Source organism: Lonchura striata, chromosome 1, assembly GCF_046129695.1.
Source record: "Lonchura striata isolate bLonStr1 chromosome 1, bLonStr1.mat, whole genome shotgun sequence".
Lineage (NCBI taxonomy): Eukaryota > Metazoa > Chordata > Aves > Passeriformes > Estrildidae > Lonchura > Lonchura striata.
The window spans coordinates 80,410,304-80,430,429 of record NC_134603.1 but is presented as its reverse complement, the minus strand read 5'-3'; the positions used below and the strand labels follow the sequence as shown (position 1 = coordinate 80,430,429).

General features: G+C 34.3%; 1 long non-coding RNA gene across 1 annotated transcript; it reads left to right on the top strand.

Annotated features, from left to right (window-relative positions):
- The first annotated feature begins 2,158 nt into the window (after nucleotides 1-2,158).
- Nucleotides 2,159-5,297, top strand: LOC144246755 (uncharacterized). The gene is made up of 2 exons (XR_013340432.1): nucleotides 2,159-3,132; nucleotides 3,234-5,297. It is a non-coding gene; the product is annotated as an uncharacterized LOC144246755 (long non-coding RNA).
- Nucleotides 5,298-20,126: the final 14,829 nt, after the last annotated feature.

Below are 20,126 nucleotides of genomic sequence, written 5' to 3'. Positions count from 1 at the left end.
GAATTGATCAGCACATGCACCCATCCGGTGTGGTGAAGGATATTCTTTATAGAACACAATGTGAAAAAGAGATATCATAATGAGAATTGAGATAGAAAATTGAATAGCATGAAACTTTAGTAATTTATTATGTTAAGGTTTAAGTTGTATTTTAGCATTCTAATAATAATAGAATTGAATTTTATATATAGTTTAAGTTTAAGTTAAGTATTGTTTAATTATAGTATATAACTTTAAGTTTATCTTAGTTTGGGCCCTGAAAAAGTTAAGTTTATAAGTGTTTAATTGATAATGGATTTATATATTGTTAATTTGATATATATATAGATTTCATAAAGTTAATATAATTTAGGGATTTTTTTACCAAGATTTTATATGTTAAGTTTAAGTAGTGTTTAATTCAAAAAATTATTTTAAGTTTTTCAATAGTTAAGTTTGATCAATTAACAAAGTTTAGTTGTTTTTCTTTAAGGATAAGAAGGTGTTGACTGAAAGAGTTTATGAGATGATAATGAATATTAAGTTAAAGGGAAGATACAGTCTATCGGATTCTTGGTTTTATTTTAGTCTTTTCTGTTTTATTGTAAGTTTATCAGTGTATAAGAGTCTTGAAGAAATTTATTCTGAGTTTTTCTGAGATTGATTTAATTGTTTAATGATCACTTGTTTATTTTGTTATTTCTTTGTGTAATGATACAAAGGATGGTTGTTTCCAAATTCTTTCTTTTGCGTTTAACTATTTAAGTGTTTTATAAATGTTATTGTTAAGAAATTTTATCATGTTATCAGGTGAAGCTCTGTGCTTTGTTCTTTCATAGCGAATTTTCCTATGTTTTATTGTTGTTTTTGTAATCTCATCCAGGTTACATGTCATTCTGAAGTTTCATTTTGGATTTTAACTATGTCGTGCATTTTTCTAGGTGAACTCTCTGGTTTGTTTTTACATTTCTTGTGAGTGGAATCATTGCATTTCTATTTTTTAACATTCTTGAATGTTTTTCTGAAAATCTCAGAGACAGATGCCTGAAGCATTCTGACAGTCTTTTGTTAATGTTTATCTTATGGTTTCTTTCAATTGAAAAAACATCTGTTTCCTTCAAAGGAGTTTCAAGAAGAATGAATCCTCATGTCATTTGATCAATTTATTAGTTTGAACTTTGAGTGTTTATTTTATATGAAAATGTTATAATAAGTTGCTATGTTTTAGGTATCATATATGTAATGTTAGTATAAGCTTTGTTTAAGATAGTATGTTAAAGACCATCACTCCAATTTAAAGTTTGGGTTTTGGCCAGGCCCTGATTTTAACTTGGACGGATGAGTTTGCCAGCAAAATTCAGAGGTTTTTGCACAAAAATGAATGTTATGTAGATCATTTTGATCCACCAATTCGATCCTACACATGTGACAGCTGACACAGCTTTCGGGTGAGACTTGTCAACCCTGCCCGGGAAGGGATGTCAATTTTCACTGGAAACAAATGTTTCACCTGTTTGCAGACTCTGAACCACTGGCACAATGTTTCCGATAATTATGCTTTGTTCAATTTTATATATGTTATTTAGAATCTTTCTTTTGAACTCTTTTGAATTGTTATTGATTTTGATAAGTTTTCTGCATTTTATTATTAAGATATTTTGTCTTGTTCTATATTATGTTTTATATTTTAACCTTCTTGTTTCAAAAGAAAAGAAGAGAAAGAGAGAAAAAAGAAAAAAGGTGTAAAGAGAAAAAAGAAAAGAAGTGAAGAAGTGCCTGAAATAAGGCTGGAATAAGTAATTAAAATTTTGTATATTTTAATCTTTTGAGATAATTCTTTTGTAGATTTGATTTCGCTGATTGTCGAGGAAAATATGAAGAGAGTGCCAGACACTGGACGGATCAAATTGAAAAAATCAGTCAAGTTAATAACTTTGAACAAGGATCGTGGCAATGTTTTCATAAAGTTTAAAGTAGGTATTTGTTTTTATATTATAGGCCCTCAAAAGGTGTTCTTATAGATTTAGAGATAATGGCTCAGATCATTGTTAAGGCAAACACCGGATTGCTGACAATGTCAGGCAGAGATTTCTTAATCATTCATTTACATTTAAAGAAAGAAAAAATATTTTGAGTGGACAATCCAAAGTCACAAGTTTTTTCAATCACGTTGTTAGAATACTCAGAAGTCTGCACAGTTCATTTTTTAGCTCACAAAACGTTAAATTCAAAAATAAGTTTTAGAGAGAAATCAAAAATAAGTTAGGAATCAATAGAAAAGATGACAGTATTTACTGATAGTTCAAGGAAAGCTCACAAATCCAAATCACATGGAAAATTCCAAAAATAGAGAAATGGAAATCAGATGTAAAAAAATGGTACAAGGTTCACCACAAATTGTAAAATTAGTAGCAATAGTCAGAGTTTTTCAGTTATTTCAAAAGCCATCAATCTGATCACAGATTCAGTGTATATTGCAAATGTGACCAAACAATTAGAGGAATCACTAAAACATACGGACAATGAAGTTTTATATTCATATCTATTATGCATGAAAATAATCCTAAAAGACAGAGAACATAAATATTTTGTTATGCACATCAGAATGCATTCTTCATTTCTGAGGTTTTTAGTAAAAGTGTATGTTTATATAGATAGATTTACAGTGTCCATCTCACAAACACTGCCAGACATTTTTGAGCAAGAAAAATTGAGCCATGCATTTTTTCACAAAAGTATACAGACATTGATGGAATCCTTTTGCTTCCTAATGTCAGGCAAAGGAAATCATCAGTGTTTCTCAGAGTGTCAGTTTGTACAGCGTCCTGTATTTACAGGAGTGACCAATTTGAGAGGTTTGAAAAAGTCTTCAGCTGTGGCAAACTGATGTCACAAAATATGCATTTTTTGAGAAGCTTGAAAACATTTGTGTTTCAGTTGATATGTTTTCACATTTATGTTTCAGTTCACACATTTTCAGGAGCAATTTTTGGATCATGACATACAGGAGAAACCACAGAATATATCATACCTTAAAATCCATTTGGATAAACAGAAAAGGAGGAGGCAGGAGCAACATCTCACATGCAGTCGAACAGAGTTTTGTATGTGAATTGTCAGACATTTTACAAACAGTGCACGAGCAGAGCTAAGGTAAAATTCTTTAGTTTTGGTCAAAAACCCAGAGTCAAGACAAATTGAAAGTTCATTTACATTAATAGATTGGGGCAAGGGTTTTGTTTGTGTTTCTATAGAACAAGCACCGAAGTGGGTGTCGGCAAGGCATGTGAAACCTCATCGGGTGCAGATGCCAGTGAACATGGACCAGAGAAGCAGAGAAGCAAGCACGCAGACAAAGATGGACAGCAACGCTGCAGATGTCTCGTCAGACAACGATTGGGAACTCAGAGACTTGGGGTTTTCCTGGGGAATCAAGTGTTGTTTGGGTGTTGCTGCATTGTTGGGTTTCTCACAGAGGTTGGGGACATGGACATGGGGTTCAGACAGATAGTGTTCATGTGCTTCATTCCTTTGCTTGTTGCCTTGGGCAATGGGACAGGTTTTCCCATGAGACAGCCAAGGGAAAAGGTGTGGGAGACTTTGGCAAAGGCAGCGGGTCTGGACAGCATTTGCCTGACCCATTCAGAACTGGGGAAACAATTTTTGACATGCTTGGTAGGTGTGTCAGTGAAGGAATGACCAATTCCAGGGGACACCCTTCCAAAAGGTTCTGAAGTCCTTTTCAGATCCTATGGAGGGATGGCATGTCTGGACACAGTTCCTTCCTGTGGCTCACTTTGAACCTCCAAAGTTGGAAATTTTGGGGTTGACAAAAATGGAATTTGGTATCAAATTCAATCCATTGAAAGTGGCAAAGATAGATGATCAGATAGTAGATATCATTCCAAATCAGTTCTTTTATAGAAATGCCTGGTGCAATCACACCAAAGTGACGAGCAAACTATCCCTTCAACACCCAGCCACTTTACTGAAGGGAGTGTTTTTTAGTTTGCGGGAACAGAATTTGGCCTGCTATCCCTGCAAAAGTCAAAAGCAGTCCATGCAGCATTGAGGAGCTCTCATTGATAACACCTGATTTAAGAACTTTAAAGGAGCTGACACACAGGAAAGAGAAAAGATTCTTTGAACAATATAGCCAAATTGTGATAATGATGTCTGTACTTGGGACAAGGCTCGGAGAATTGCAGTAGCAATTTTCTCACCCCAAAAACAGCGTTGGGGGTGGCCTTGACACAATTGGACCACATAGCATGCTGGATTGAGCAAACACAGTCGTGCCATTTTGTCTGCACTGAGTGACATGTTAACAGATATCAGCAGTGCAAGACAAGCGGTGCTTCAGAACAGGGCGGCAGTTGGTTATTTGCTGCTGTCACATGGGCACAGACATGAAAAATTTGATGGGACATGCTGCATGAACTTGCTTGATCATTCAAAATCTATTCATAAAAATATGAAACAGATGCAAAGTAGTATCAGCAAATTGAGAAAAAAGAAACTTACAGGATTCTGGTGAAATGATTTCATTGGCTTTTTTTAATCTTTCACCATTGTGGAAAAACTTTTTAAAAATAGTGTTATATATTCTTATAGGGTTTGTAGTTTTACTTGTTCTGCCATGCATTTTCATGTGCATTCGAAGAGCCTTGAACAACATGGCAAAGCAGGTGTTTCTGGTTCAAACAGAGAGGGGAGATGTAGGAACTCAAAATGTCTCTCAGACATTTTTAGAGGTTCCAGGCCTTGGTCAGAAGCATTCTAGACCCTGGCAGACAGCTGAAAAACAGCTGTGATTTTGAGTTTGAGCCATGGAATGAATTGCCAACTTTGGAGGTGGAACAAGCAGTCACAAAAGGTTAGATAGTATAGTAAAAGTAGAGGGGAATTTTTTTAGTATTGTACAGGGGGGTTTTTACACATGTACAGGGGGGTTTTCACTTTGTACATGGGGGTCAGAAGTTCTAAGATGGAGGAAAGTGGGCTGATCCTGTTCTTCCTCCTTCTTCTTCCTTACCTCCATGTTCTTGGTGATGTTGGCACTCACAGATTGGTTTAGAGTAGAAAAACACTTGGCAACGTAGGTAGTAGGTATTGGGGAATAATTGTAAACATGTAATACATAATATATCATATAAAAGATAGCAGCAGCCCTGGGCAGAGGGAGAGACGAAGAAGACAGCAGATAGAGAGGATGTCAGGGTGTGTGTGTGCCTCTACCCAGGCCGCTGATCAAATAGCCGCAGTCCAAGAACATAATCTGTTAGATAACTAGCAATAAACTGCCTTGAGACCGAACAGCTAAAGCCTGCGGAGTTTTTCTTTGGAAGCACGGGTTGGAGGAGGAATTTCACCACCACATGAGATCCCAGAGCAAGGCCAGGGTTCTCACAAGTGGAAGGACACGGATCTGTAGGAGCAAGTCCAGAGGAGGGCTGTAAAATAGTCAGGAGGCTGAAACACCTCTCCTACAAGGAAATTTTAAGAGAATTGGGATTGTTCAGCCTTGAGAAGCCTTCAGTAGGACCTAATTCCATCCTTTCAGTATTTAAAAGGGCCTATAAGAAAGATGGAGACAGACATTTCAGCAGGGCCTGTTGTGACTATACTAGAGATAATGGTTTTGAACTAAAATATAGGTTAGATATAAGTAAGTTTTTTTACAGAGAGGATGTTAAAACACTGGAACACCTTGCACAGAGAAATAGTGGATGCCTTATCTTTGCTCATTGCAGTGCAGTTGGACAAGGTGACATTTAAGATTCTTTTTCTGCCTAGACTATTCTAGGAGTCTATGATTTTTAGAACCATTCATGAATATAACTTAGAAATTTAAAAGACCATTCATATTTCCTGACTTATATTAGTGACCTTTCCTTTTTTTTCTTGCTGTACTTTGAGATGTCAGTGACTTCAATAATGCCATTGTTTATTGCATTTTCACCTTTTTTTTTAATCAGGAGTTTCATATTACTCAATTTATGCACCTTACTGAACCACCAGACTTTGCAGGCTCCCCACACAGACAGTAAAAAAAGATTAGTCTTATCTACAAAATTATATGGAGCAAAACTCTGGGACTGCTCTTATGAGTAACTTCCCTTAGCTTTCTGCTGTGGTAAATAGTTCAGATTGAGGTTTCTCTACATGTATTTATTCTTCTTGCAAGTATTTACGATCAAGCAGATCTTGTGAGACAAAATACTGTGGAAACAATTATTACCTTTTATGGTAGGAGTAAGTTCCATTTTCTAACAGCTTCAGAAGCAGCTCAATTTAATAAGGACTGACAGCTTTTAAAGTCTTTTGTGATACCATCATGCCAGGAATTTTTTTGTTTAAAATTTGAGTTTAAGAAAGTTTTTTCTGAGAATAATGCATTCTTCTGAAGAATAGTTTTTCACATCCAGTATCAGAATTAGCTCCAGATGAGACAAGAATTTTTAGTATGTCCGAAAAAATAAACATAGTGTTTTTAAAAATGTACAACTAAAATACTTGGATTAACTTTGGTATCATTTTAGGTATTTTATAATATAAAGCAATTGATGAATCCTATACATAACCACTACTGGTTACAGTTAGTTACAGTATAAAAATGAATAAAATTAATAAACCCAGTTCCACTGTTGACAACTACAGAAAACCAGTGTATTCCAATAGCACTTAATATACAATTATAAAGAAATTTAGTATCTTTGGATTTTTGACTGGAAAAGAAGGTGCAATCATTAATAATAAGTTCATCTGAATCAGATATTGGTCTTGAAACACAGACTTTTCAAAATGTCCATTCTGATACCTGTGATAACTGCACTCTCTCTTCCAACAAATTCTTCCTGAGGTTCTTTGTTGTTGTTGGTTTTTTTTATAAATGGTCACTGAATTTTGGAGCAAGCTTTTGCAAAGCTGGTAGATATCAGCTCTGTGAAGTCTGTATTGTGAGTCAGCTGGCTGTCACTGCTTTGATTGGAAAAGCTCTCTGCAGCTGAGGAACAAACCTCCTGAACAGCTGCCAGCAGCATGGCAAGGCTGCCTCACTCCTTGTTCAGAGCCTGCCTGTAAGACAAGTCCTCACCCCCACCCCTTTCCTTTAGCACTGGCTTTCAGTGACAGTGACAGATGCAATGTGACTCCTCACACATTTACTGGATGATCTATATATTCTGTTAACACTTCATCTGGGTCACCAAAGGAGTCAGGATGCTAAGATGAAGATCAAGCAACATAACAGATTTTTCTTACTGTTACATCATGTTGTAGACTGTCAGTTGTAAAAGTATTTAAACTTTTCCAATACTCTGCTTTCTCATTTCCTTTGACTCTTAGCAGCAATCAAAAACTGTTCAGCTCTAGGCTGAACAGAAATATCAACACATTGCTACATTTGTTCCATCTCTATATAATTTTATAGGCTAATAATTGCTTTGTTTCTCATGTCATTTCCTTGAGTCCAAAATAATCTGAGAGTATCTGAAAAATGTACACATTTCTTCCACTTTTATAGGTGCTGATAGCTCAATTTTATTACCTACTACCTGGTTTCCACATTACTGACAACATATTTGAGTTTTTTCCTGTTCAGTTTCTTTTTTCCATACTTCATCCACAGTGAAACAAAAAATCTATCTCTTACTATAGAACACAGATTAAAAAAAAGCATATGCAGTTCCTAGCCTAAGAAACTCATAAGGAAGGCAGGTTATAAAACCTTAAGAGGACCAAGAAACTTCTCTGACTCCACTGAAATTTGTAACAGATGCCCATTGGCAAGATAGAAAATTCCTTCTCCATGATACATTAGCTTTTGGGTAAGAAGTTTAATATTTTCTAGTCTACTACAAAAAGTGGAAAGAAAAATCATTTCACTAGTCACAATTTTCAATGTCATTCCTATCACCAGCTGACTATAAACACTGGCTGCAGCTCCTTAAACTCTATGTAACTTTGTAACATGTGAAAATTTGACCAACAAATTTGTTTTTGAGTCTGCCCTTTGAGTGACTCAATGAGTATTACTGAATAGTAGGGGAAAATTATCAAAAGGGAGCAAAATATATTAAATGCATCACTCTCTTTAAACGCCTGTAGAAGCATTACTGAAATATTTCAAGTAATTCTAAATTTAGTAATTTAGTAAAACTCAGAAAATCTCATGATGATCAGAAAATTTTATGCTGAGCAGTGGAGATGCAAAGTAAGCCATCCTCATAGTAAGGAAATTACTATCAAAGATTACCAACTTAAAACATTTCCAGTTGTGTTAGTACAATGTAGTACAATGTCTTCTAAACAAAAAAAAAAAAAAAAAAAAAAAAAGAAAAGAAAAAGAAATCAAGCCAATCAAGCCTTAATACATTGCAAATATAATCAGAATTTAATGTGCTGCAGCAATTATGAGTCCTCATGAAAATTGTCAAGTCTGAGAAGGTGATAATTTGAAGTTATTCCCCAAAGCAGTTATAAAATATTTGCCTAAGCTATTCCCTCAGTACTTCTTTCCTCTGCCTTCTCTATGTCATTTTTAAAAGGAAGAACAGAAGAGTCAGGCTACCATTTGAACATTGATCAATATAGTCCATTGTAAAAAATATGTAGATAACCAGAATTTCAGCTTTAAAAACTGTCCAATTCTTGTAACCTGGGGAAAAGGTATGAAAAAAGAAAATAAAACCTAAAACCCCCATAATGTTGTTGTATCAACCTAAAGGCAATTTTTCAATTTTAAGGAAAAAAAAAAAAAAAAAAAAAAAAAAAGTGTAATTCAAAGTGTCTGAGCTTTCTTGGCTTTCTCCTTTGGTCTTGGCTATTTTAGACTGTCTCACCACTTGATGCCTCTCTGGATCAGCAAGAAAGTTGAATCTTTCTTGTTTTCCCTCCTATCTTTCTCTCCACCCCAGGTGAAAATACTCAGCTAATGAGTGGGAAATTAAGAGTGAAATAGAAAGCACAAGGAAGGTAAAGAATGGAAGCAAGGATAGAAAAAAGAATGGAAACAATAATTACATGTTGATTTTACACAAACCAGAAAAAGACACCACAGTTTTAAAGCATAGGCCTAGATGCTGATAGCTACCACTGCAGGAAGGAGGTGCAGAACCAAACCTCTTGGAAAAGGAATAATTATTCAATAGCTCAAGGAGGTGAACCAATTTACCTTTTAGAATTAACTTTTTAGGAGCTTACATCTACAGCAAATTAGCATGACAGCTGCCATTGGCAAAGGATTAAGAGGGAGAATTACTAAATAGTTTAGAGTGGCAAAATGTCAAGGGAAAATCATTATAGGCAATGCTGTGTAAATGCTGCTAATGCACACAAGACAACTTTAAATAGACAGCAGTTTACAAGGGGTTTGATAATTTAAAACAAGTATGTTTCTTCATGCCAAAGCTGAGCAGTTGCTTATCTTACAGTAACTGACATGCAATGTTACCGTTCTGTTCTACAAATCAGAAGTTAGAGAATTTCTGTGAAAAAATGGAAATATTTTCTGTGCTCACAGGTGTGGGAACCCCGGCCTTATTCTGGGTTCCCATGTGGTGGTGAAATTCCTCCTCCAACCCATGCTTCCAAAGAAAAACTCCAGTCTCTTATTGTTCCATCTCAAGAAGATTTATTGCTAGTTATCTAACAGATTATGTTCTCGGGCTGCGGCTGTTTGGTCAGCGGCCTGGGCACACACACATACACACCCTGACATCCTCTCTATCTGCTGTCTTCTTCTCCTCTCCCTCCGCCCAGGGCTGCTGCTATCTTTTATATGATATATTACGTATTACATGTTTATAGTTTTCCCCCAGTACCTACTACCTATATTACTAAGTGCTTTTCTACTCTAAACCAATCTGTGAGTGCCAACATCACCAAGAACACGGAGGCAAGGAAAAAGAAGGAGGAAAAGCAGGATCAGCCCACTTTCCTCCATCTTAGAATTTCTGACCCCCATGTACAAAGTGAAAACCCCCCTGTACATGTGCTAAACCCCCCCTGTACAATACTAAAAAAATTTCCCCTCTACTTTGTAATTACTTATACTATACTATCTAACCTTTTGTGACTGCTTGTTCCACCTCCAAAGTTGGTAATTCATTCCATGGCTCAAACTCAAAATCACAGCTGTTTTTCAGCTGTCTGCCAGGGTCTAAAATGCTTCTGACCAAGGCCTGGAACCTCTAAAAATGTCTGAGAGACATTTTGAGTTCCCACACACAGGGTTTCTCATTTATATGAAAAATAACCTATCTGTGTCAGCTTGCATGAATAGACTGCCAAAATGAAACTCAGTGGTTCCTGAGTATTTCATCTCGATACTTTCAGTTGAGATTACACAGACAGCTATGTTCAAATTGTATTTTTCAACTAGAAAAGAAATAAAAAGAGACTTTAAACAAGGCAGTTTTTTCTTCCTTTCCCGAGTTAAGTTGTGTATTGGATTGGTGTTTCCCATGATATTCACTAATAAAAGGCTACAGCCAAAAGAATCACCAAAGTTGTTACCTTTTCCTATGTGTCAAGAAGACAAGCCAATACGTTTTGTTTTCATATAAATGTAGTCTACATCATAATAGGTAAAACTAACATTTAAATTAAATTCCTCCCATATCAAACTATAACATTACAAAATGCCCAGATTCAAGATGACTGACTGATTTCCTATTTAGTATATGAGCTTGCTAACAACTTTTTTTCCCTCTTCCTGATATTCTGAAAGGTGTCTCACTTCAGGCAAGAATCTAAAGCTGCAAAGGTAAATACAATGAAAGGTAGTGTCCAAATACATTTATCCGTGCATCAGTAGGCATTTGTGAAAAATATACTACAGATTCAACAGCAGCAGAGAATATATGGATACAGCCAAGAATGAGGGTCTGATTTTTAACAAGTTTTTGCTTATATGAAAGAGTGCTATTTTCTCCTTTTAGGATTTTCATTTATGCTACAGTATCATAGGTTGATTTAATGGGGAAGCAAAAAAACCCTGTAATGAAACTTTCAGACTTTCTGTCCTTGAATTCCTTCCATAAGGTCCCAGAAAATGTAAGTTCCCCATACTTACTGTGAAGCCTTATGACTACATATGAAGCAAACAATTGAGAATTGTCTGTTCCTGACTGCAATACAAGGAAAAAGTAATATAACAACTAATTAGAATAGTATTGCTTCACTACAATTTTTCTCTTGGGAAAATAGCTACTGCAGAAGTGCAGTGGAGTCACAGACCCCACATTACCTTGCTTACACTTTTTTTTTGCAAGCACTGCAAGTAGTGTGCATTCAGCTTGCTACTACATCTTCAGTAGTATAAGCTTTTCTTCTCAATTTCTTAGGTACTAAAGTGCTTAAATACAAAGGACACAGGATCCCTAAATCTCAACAAAAAAACCACAGACCCATAAATCTATTATCTAGATTCATGGATATGTTGCCACTTTTGTTTCTTAGTATTTGGCTGTTTAATGTTTTTGCCCATCACCACTATTTCTGTTAAAGGAACCAAATAACCAAAATGTTCAAATTTCGTAGTACTAATAGAATATTGGTAATTTATTCAGAATTGTGCCATGAATATTCAAATCTGGAGGACAAAGCACTCCTAGGAGACACTTGCTTTTCCTCTAAAATTCATAAATTTTAATTTTCCTTGAAGTTCTTATTATAAAAAAAATCAAATTATTCTGAGATTCAGGCACTAAAAATTAGCCAAATCAGGCTTCCATTACACAGTTACTTCTATCTCAAAATACCTATCACACATCTGAGGAGAAAATGCAAAACCAATTAAAAAAACATATATGGAGAGAACAAAAGTGTGGAAATGAATAGAAAGCTTAAAACTCAGAAGTTTAAAAGCTTTCTCAGAGGAATGGGATAACACCTTTAGAGAACAAGGATATTGCAGGCTACGATCATACACAATACACCTTATATGTAGAACAAATCCTATTTTTGTCAGACATCACCTGGATCAAATTGAGATTAAGGATAACACGTATACTCATGCAATATTTCTTTCTTCAGGGGAAAAGTGTCAGATTAAAACTCTGTGCTGTTAAGTAGATGATGTGGTTCATGCCTGTAAACTCTAGTTCACACATTTTAATTTTTGCAAAGATATTCCAATTAACAAATGTAAGAGGCATGGTCTTGTGTGAAATTTCAAGAGTACTTTGTCTTTTGAAAGAATCAAATATATAGTTATTACATGAATCCTCAATATAAGTGTTATCCATGAGTTTCCAAAGCATGAAACATTATATAAATGTATGTTTAACCTTTTTTTTTTTTCAGAAAAAGATAGAAGCAGGCAACATGAGTCTGACTGTCATTTCAGTGATTCATAGGTTTTTTCCAAATTGCAAAGACATTAGGATTTCCTGGAGTTCTATAAATCCAAAAGAATTATGAAGAGTCATACAGGCAGTAAAAGGTGTAAAGGCCACAAGAACTAATGACTGAGTTATTAAGGCTGGAATAGTTAATAGGAGTATGAAATTGGGAACCATTTCCAATCAAAAGTTTCTGACTAGATGCAAAATATTCTTTAAAGTCTTTAAGGAAGAGCAAGCTGCTTAATGTAAGGTAATGGTAAAGGATGGCTGAAAGAGGATAAACTACATACTAAACTGAAAGAGGATGGATTCAGGTTGAATACTGAAAAGAATTATTTGCTGTGAGGGATTTAAGGCGCCAGAACAGGTTCCTCAAATGAGCTGTAGATGTCCTGTCCCAGGAAGAGTTCAAAATTAGTTTGGATGGGAGTTTGAGCAACCTGATCTAGTGGAAGTGCCCCATCATGTGGCAGAAAATTTGGAGCTAAATGATTTTTAATGCCCCTTCCAACCCAAATCATTCTATGATTCTATGTTCCTCAAGACAAACAAAAAGATGTGTCAGTGACAGTTTCCATTAAAAGGCATTTATTCAACACTCATTTATGAACAGTTGCAATGTTTTTCTGTTAATGTAAATATTATATCCAATGGCATACAATACCTTTAAAATTGTGTTTTGCCTGCAGATGAAAACCATCACATTTTTTAAAATTATGAGTTTTCCCTTGAGTTTCTGATGGTTCAGAAAGACTGTTTAATACTTGTAGCATGCATATTACAGGCCTTTTCCTCAATATTGACATAATGGTAATGGAATAAGAACACAAAGAGGATAACACAATCCAATCTATAGATAGCAAAGGCAGTATATTGGGTCCTTATTTAAAATTGAGCCTTGCATGTCTACTAAACTTTCACCAATCCTATAATTATGCATGCAAATCCACACCATCCTTCTGATACAATTTCAGACATATTCAAAGTTATTTGCAAAAAAATAATACATAACTCAACACACTGTCAGAAATCTCCATTAAGAAACGTATATTAATAAAAATATCTGTTTCTTCTGTGCAAATATAGATTAGTGATTCTGAGGAAAATTAAGTAAGTCTTTAATCATTTGTTGTCTGATATATCCAATATATTGAATAGATTTCAAGCAGTGCTGATCTTGAAATCAGAGAGTTGACAGATATAGTTATTGTAAAAGAAAAAGAAACCCATTAAAAATTATTATGGTTATTTTTCTTTTTAAATTACTATAAGCACTACTGAAACTGTAGTAAAATTGTAATATAGCTGTATTTTTTTTTTTTTTAAGTAAATAAATGAATATAGTACCCCTATGGACAGATTAAGAATGAGTTTATAGCCAATTATTTTCTTTACCTTAAAGGCCTTACCTTATAAAGAAACTCCAAATAAATTCAACTGAGTGAGACTGAAAATGTTACTGAAATATATCTAAGTAATTCAATATAGAATTCCACACAGAAACTATTTTAAGGGGGGAAAGCATTAATTTTGGCAGTATTTATGAAATACTTAATATAAAACCTAACAGATTTGGGCTTTGCACAGAGATTTCTGCTCCACAGAAGAATAGAATTTAGAAACAGAATTCAAATAAACCAAGCAAGTATAAAATTTTATCAAAGGTCCTAGAAATATACTTGTTAATGACATTTTCAGTAATAAACTCTATTTAAAAAAGATAACCAAATAAGTAAAGAAAATTCCTTGAAAACACAACACTTTTTATAACTGTAAAGGTATGTTTCTGAAAAACTCACCTCCCTAATTTAAAAGACATTACATGAAACTTTGCCATCTGTTATGTGTTACAGTGCATACTTTTTGATGTTGATTTATTAAAAGAGGGGGGAAAAGCACTAGCGATATACTATTACATGAAACCTGAAATTTTAATAAAAACAGTATTATATATACCTCAAGAAAAATATGGTTATCTACTATATATCCTAGGATGTTTTCCTGACTTGACATCAATGCCATCCATTTCTTCCACTATTATGTCTCATCCAATAATACAAATTTCAGTGTTTGTTTAGTTGTTTTTTCCTGGTTTAAAAGCTTACCAAATACACCAAATGTTACTTTTACTCCTTAGGCTCATACATAATGCAAGTATGTGTTGTGTGGAATTGTATTTGAGAATAAAGCATACCTGAAATTACATCTGGAGTAACAGTTAACTGTTATTATTAACTATTATTAATAATTTCAGGGATCTCAGTATCCTCTGTTTCCTTTTAAAGATGGAGTATGAAAGACTTTTGTCTCAGTTTAAGATCTAAGAAGCATAGAATTTTGTATTCATTCAGAATATGTAGACTTTTAAAAAGATTAGTTGCTTTTTACATGTTCATTTGTTTACATGTACATTTGTTACTTTTTATATGTTCATGTCATAAAAAATGAAGCATTAAGCATACAGTGCCCATGTTTCTAATCTTGGTTGTATCATTTTGCATTTGACATTTAGTAAAATCAGGAGAAAAAAATATGAGCAATGAGCTATCAGGAGAAGCACATGACAAATCTGTGCTGCTGCAATGAAAACTGACAGTTAACTCTATCCTGTGTCACCATTGAATAACACATCCCACTGCAAAACCAGTGAAATTCTGGGTGAACACTTAGAAATACAACAGTAGAAATTGCATACTTTGGGATGAAAATAATCCAGACTGAACATGTCTCCGTCATTATTTAGGGAGCTGTCCTTAGCACAGAGAATGAACTCCAGGAGCTCTATAATGCATGTGCAGACAAATCAGGATGTTGGTGCCCCTCTAAAGCAGATGTTGATTAGGCAAGTTCATAGTAACTTGTATTAAAAAGCATTAGAGCTGCACAAGCAGAGCACAGAAACATGTTTATGACACAAAATGCGTAGTTCAAGAACTGAAGAGTTGGAAGAAACAAGAAAGACATCAGGCAAAAGCAGAAAAAGGAAATGAGCCAGGCCTGGAACAGATGGATCTTCCTCTATTCTTTTGAAGATGCAAGAAGTATAAAAAAGCCAACCAAGCAAAACCCTTGCCCCATCCCCCCCGCCAAAAAAAAAACAAACAAAACTGCATCCCCAAAAAGCAAACAAAAGTAAAAAAAAACCCAACCAAACAAGAACCTTACACTGACTGGGAAGAAAATGAAGGAAAATGACGTGCATTTTTTTTCCTGCTCTCAGGAGGTTGATGACCTCAACCTTCATGGCTAAGACCAATGAGGACCAAAGACAACAGTTAGCATCAACCCCAATGAGCTTTACTTAGTACTGATCAAAACAAGATAGTTAAGGACTGATTCTCTGAGCATTTAATGACTGATGGTCATTAAAAACAAACCATTGCTCATGTGTACACTTAATGAACATCAATCCAGTAAAGCACTGTTTTAACTTTTTTAATTGATTTGATTTGTCAGTCTTTCAGGCACCCCATCAAGGCAATTTCTCTGATGTATATATACATACACACACACACACACACACACACACAAAAACCCCCCCAAAAACACCCAAATATATATAAATATATATAAAAATACGTACACACATTCAGTTACAGTACACACCACATTTTTAAGTCCTGGAAAAAATGCTTCTGTCACAGTGTTGTTATTTATTCAAAAACCTTCCAAGGATACAGCTACAGATATATTCATGCTTGTTTTGTTGTTTCCTGCTGAGATGCTGGTTTATGATCTGTCGTTCTCCCCCTTGCACAGCCCCCTGAATATTAGGCTAGCTCAGAGGTCCTAGGCTATGAGGGGAGGAATATCAGGAGATGGCAAATATTTCCAAAAGAGGCTCTTACCCCAAAATACTGGTTCAGCTCTCTTTATTCTGTGATGTCCATGTGGAGAGTGGGGCAAAAGAGAACGAACAGAAAATGTCAGGGGTCTATATAGACTTTGGACTTCACTGTGGGGGTGGGCTTCACTGGCTCTCCACCAACCCCGCTGGGGCAGGAAGGAGGGGTCCAGGGTTATCTTGATCAGAGTCACAGGGTCCTGGGGAAGGGGAAATAGAGTTCCCATGAGCTCACTGTAACAATGATGTGCAAAGACCGTTAATTCAGAATGAGCTAGAATAGAGATATATTCTAGTCGTCAGTTGTGCGGTTGTTAAATATGATTTGCCATGGCTTGACATTTAGGCATTTTATATTGACATTAAATTTTAAAACAGATGAAATAAAGATGTTATAAGGTGATACCGAAGATTTAAAGACAATCTTTACTCAAACAAATTTAAGAAGTGGGCCAAATGACATATTGCTGGAAAACCGGAATCAAAATAACACTTCTACTTCAAATGAACTAATAATCCCTATTCTGAACTGACAGAGAGATAGAGTAGAATAATAATTTTAAAAGAAATAAAAATCATAAGCTGTCTTCTCTAAGTGGCATGCAAAGACTTAGAAAGACTGACTAATTTAAGATTATAGAGGAATTAAATATGTTTTGATCACAGAAGACTACATATTAAATATTTACTTAATTTATAATGACTGAGAACATTCCTGATCTTTACATAAAAATGTCAGCTAAGCAGTCCCAGTGGTACTCAAAAAATACAGTATTCTGCAGAACAGCTTCTCAGCCACTCCTTGCCAGTCAGGGGTAAGAAAATTTAGTGTATTTCTTTCATTCTGTATTACAATACCTATGTGCTGATTTCAGATATATATCCTTGAAAGAAAGAAAAAAGAAAATTCAGGACCTGAATAACCTCAAATATTTTTTTGCCTCTATTTTTTTTTCATTTGCAGTGATGTCAAAGCACAATAAATTAGCATAGATCTATATGTAGCTTCATAAGAAAAATCTAAGAAAATCTAAAACATTCCAATTCTTTACAGTTATTTTAAATATTTTCTCTAGTCCTCATCTGAATACATATTCTGAATTAATTATGCCTGGACTTCAGACTCCAACTTACATATAAAATATATTTTTGCAATAGCAATAAAGAATTTCATTTTTTCTCACCTGTTTTTATGCTATTTTTTCTATTGCCAGAATATTACATTTTCTGTACTAATGTCTTACAATTAAAATGCATATTTGGCTATTCTTTTCCTACTGTGCCCCTCTAACTACTAAATATTTGAATACTTGTCATAAATGCTTCTCAAGATATGAAAAGTAGATTTATACCCTAAAGGATTTATTATTTATCAGAACCTCAAGATTTCTATTATTCATATCTAATAAATTAAAACTGTGCTAAATCACTTTCATTCTTTAAAAATATACTTTTTTTTTTCCTTCTGGTATTTCTGATGGAAATGTATGTACTTCCTGCTGATGTTGTATTTGAAAGAATTAATTAAAAAGCAAGTATTAAAAAAGCAAGTATTTTTACAATATTTTGACATGCATTTCACTCTACAGTAAAAATTTAAAATCTCCTGATTAAAATCTACTAAAAATGTCTAAATCTACTTAAAATGACCAAAATCTACTGATTATATTTAAAACTAAAAATATTTTCAAGCAACTCTGGGTGGAGTTCTTTTTAATTCCATGTAAACAAAACTTCACATCAGTTGTTTGGTAGTATTTGTAAATAAATTTTAATTAGGAAAGAGCAAATGGTTAATTTGATGTTCAAACTTGATTTCCAGCATTAATGGATAGATGAATAGCTATTCATGCATTATCAAAGAACATAAAAATTGTATGAGGTATTAACTAAAAATAATGTGTCATTTTGATTATTTCTTTTGCAATTAGAGGTACAGACCAAAATAGCCCAATTTTAATTGGAGGTCAAATAGAAAAAGAAAAGGAAAACAAACTCTGTTTTCCAAGACATAGAGCCAGTAAGGAGCTTCAGGTGCAAACTTAAGTGAAGGAAGAGGCATGTTTCCAACAAAAGGATCTAATAAATGAGTCAAGATATGGCAAAGGGAAATTTAAACAACTATGTTAACCTCTTCTGATAAAAACCTGAATTTGGCAGTGACTGTTACAAATTTTTCTAATGCTGCAGACTCTTGAAAAAAGTCTACGATTTTAAACTTCTCAAATATGCCCAGCTTCAAACAGGAATTAGTATTTGACGTTTTTATATCATTCATTATATGGGGGGTAAAACCAGATCACTGACAGTGTTCTTTCTGACTTCATAATCTCCAAATTCCTTGCCTGGGCACAGAAAGCATCCTGGGCAAGAGAACATTCTTCATTTTACAGAGATATTCTACCATCTCTCTAATTGATCCTTAACCCATGCCAGTTCTTCATTTGTATTTAAGACCCTTTCACTGTCAAGATTTTGATTTTTGCTAATTAGTCTTGTCATTAGGAGACCACAATTCAATACTATCAGCAAAGAGGATTTTCAGTTTATGGCTTTTCTCATTTTTCTCAGTGGTCTTCATTGTCCTTTTCATGCATCCTGACAAGCTGCGTGGATCACACAATAATGGCACTGCAGACCCCCCTTTTACCAGCAACAGGGAATTTTCAGCACATTTTGCGAGATTGTTGTTTACTGAATAGCTCCATCATTACACATTGTAAGCACATTACATATCTGGGGGTGTATCATGACTATAAATCCTGAAGAAAAATTTTGTTGCTGAAGACACCATTCCCTGTACCAGGGAATGTAGATTTCAAACAGCAGCTGAGAAAGACCACATACCTTTCACTGCTTGAAGTCCAAGTTTTACTGGTGAAGTATGTTTATTAAGCAAGACCAATTATCTTTGCATGGCTTCCTTCCATGCACACATTTGCTTATGTAAAATTATTAGACTCTAACTAGTTGTGTGACTTATTAAAACACTGCAGACAAATATACTTCACAGGATGTCTGCTTTGGGGAAATGTATATATTAAATAATTTTTTAAAATGTTGCTAAGTTGTTAGCAACTCTTTGGGAGTCATTATGTGCTACAGTAGTCACAATCAATGTTCATAAACTCTTGATCCAGTTATAAAATAAAATCCATGCTGAATGCTCAGTTTCAATAGATTTTGACTAAATTAGTAATGCAAAATAAAATTTTAACTTGAGAAATATTATCTTTTTAAGAAACCTAACCTCAATGACTAATTTATTTTTGTTATGTTGCTGTAATTATAATAATTTTTTTTTAATTCCTCTAGCACTAATATGGGAGAAACTTTTTTTTTTCATTTTGAATATGCTCTCACAAGCAAGTTTTGTAAAAAAAATGTTGTTCCAGACTATTAGAAAATCTGAGTGTTTTGGTATTTTTCTGGGCTCTACTTCGACCATTTGTTTGCATAATTTTAAAGATTTGGATTGTTTCAAAACTAATTTCTACTTAAGGAATTGGGATCGGTTTCTACTTTACCAGATATCAATGTTACAGTGCAACTATCTCAATGCAGTATTTTCCTCCAAATCAGCTCTTAATCAAAAGGACACATAACTAAGTAAATGTTGTTCTCTTTATTCCTCTAGTCTTTAAATTTTTCTATTTTTATATTGATGTGAAATGTTAACTAGCATTAGCTTTGTTAGTGGCTCTTTTATGTTTTTTCCTGTAGACTGGGGAGCTCTTCAATTATTTTTTTTCCCCTCCATGGAAGTACTGACTATCATCAAATAACCCACTAATCTTCTTAGTAAACATATCCACTTAATTTTTAAAGATTGAATTATAAGACAAATTTTCTAAATCTTTAGCTGTTTTCATGAACTTTCCATAATGAATTTATTTTTCCACCATCCTTCCAAGACAGAAAAATTAAACTAATCCTAAATGCAAAAAGTTGCT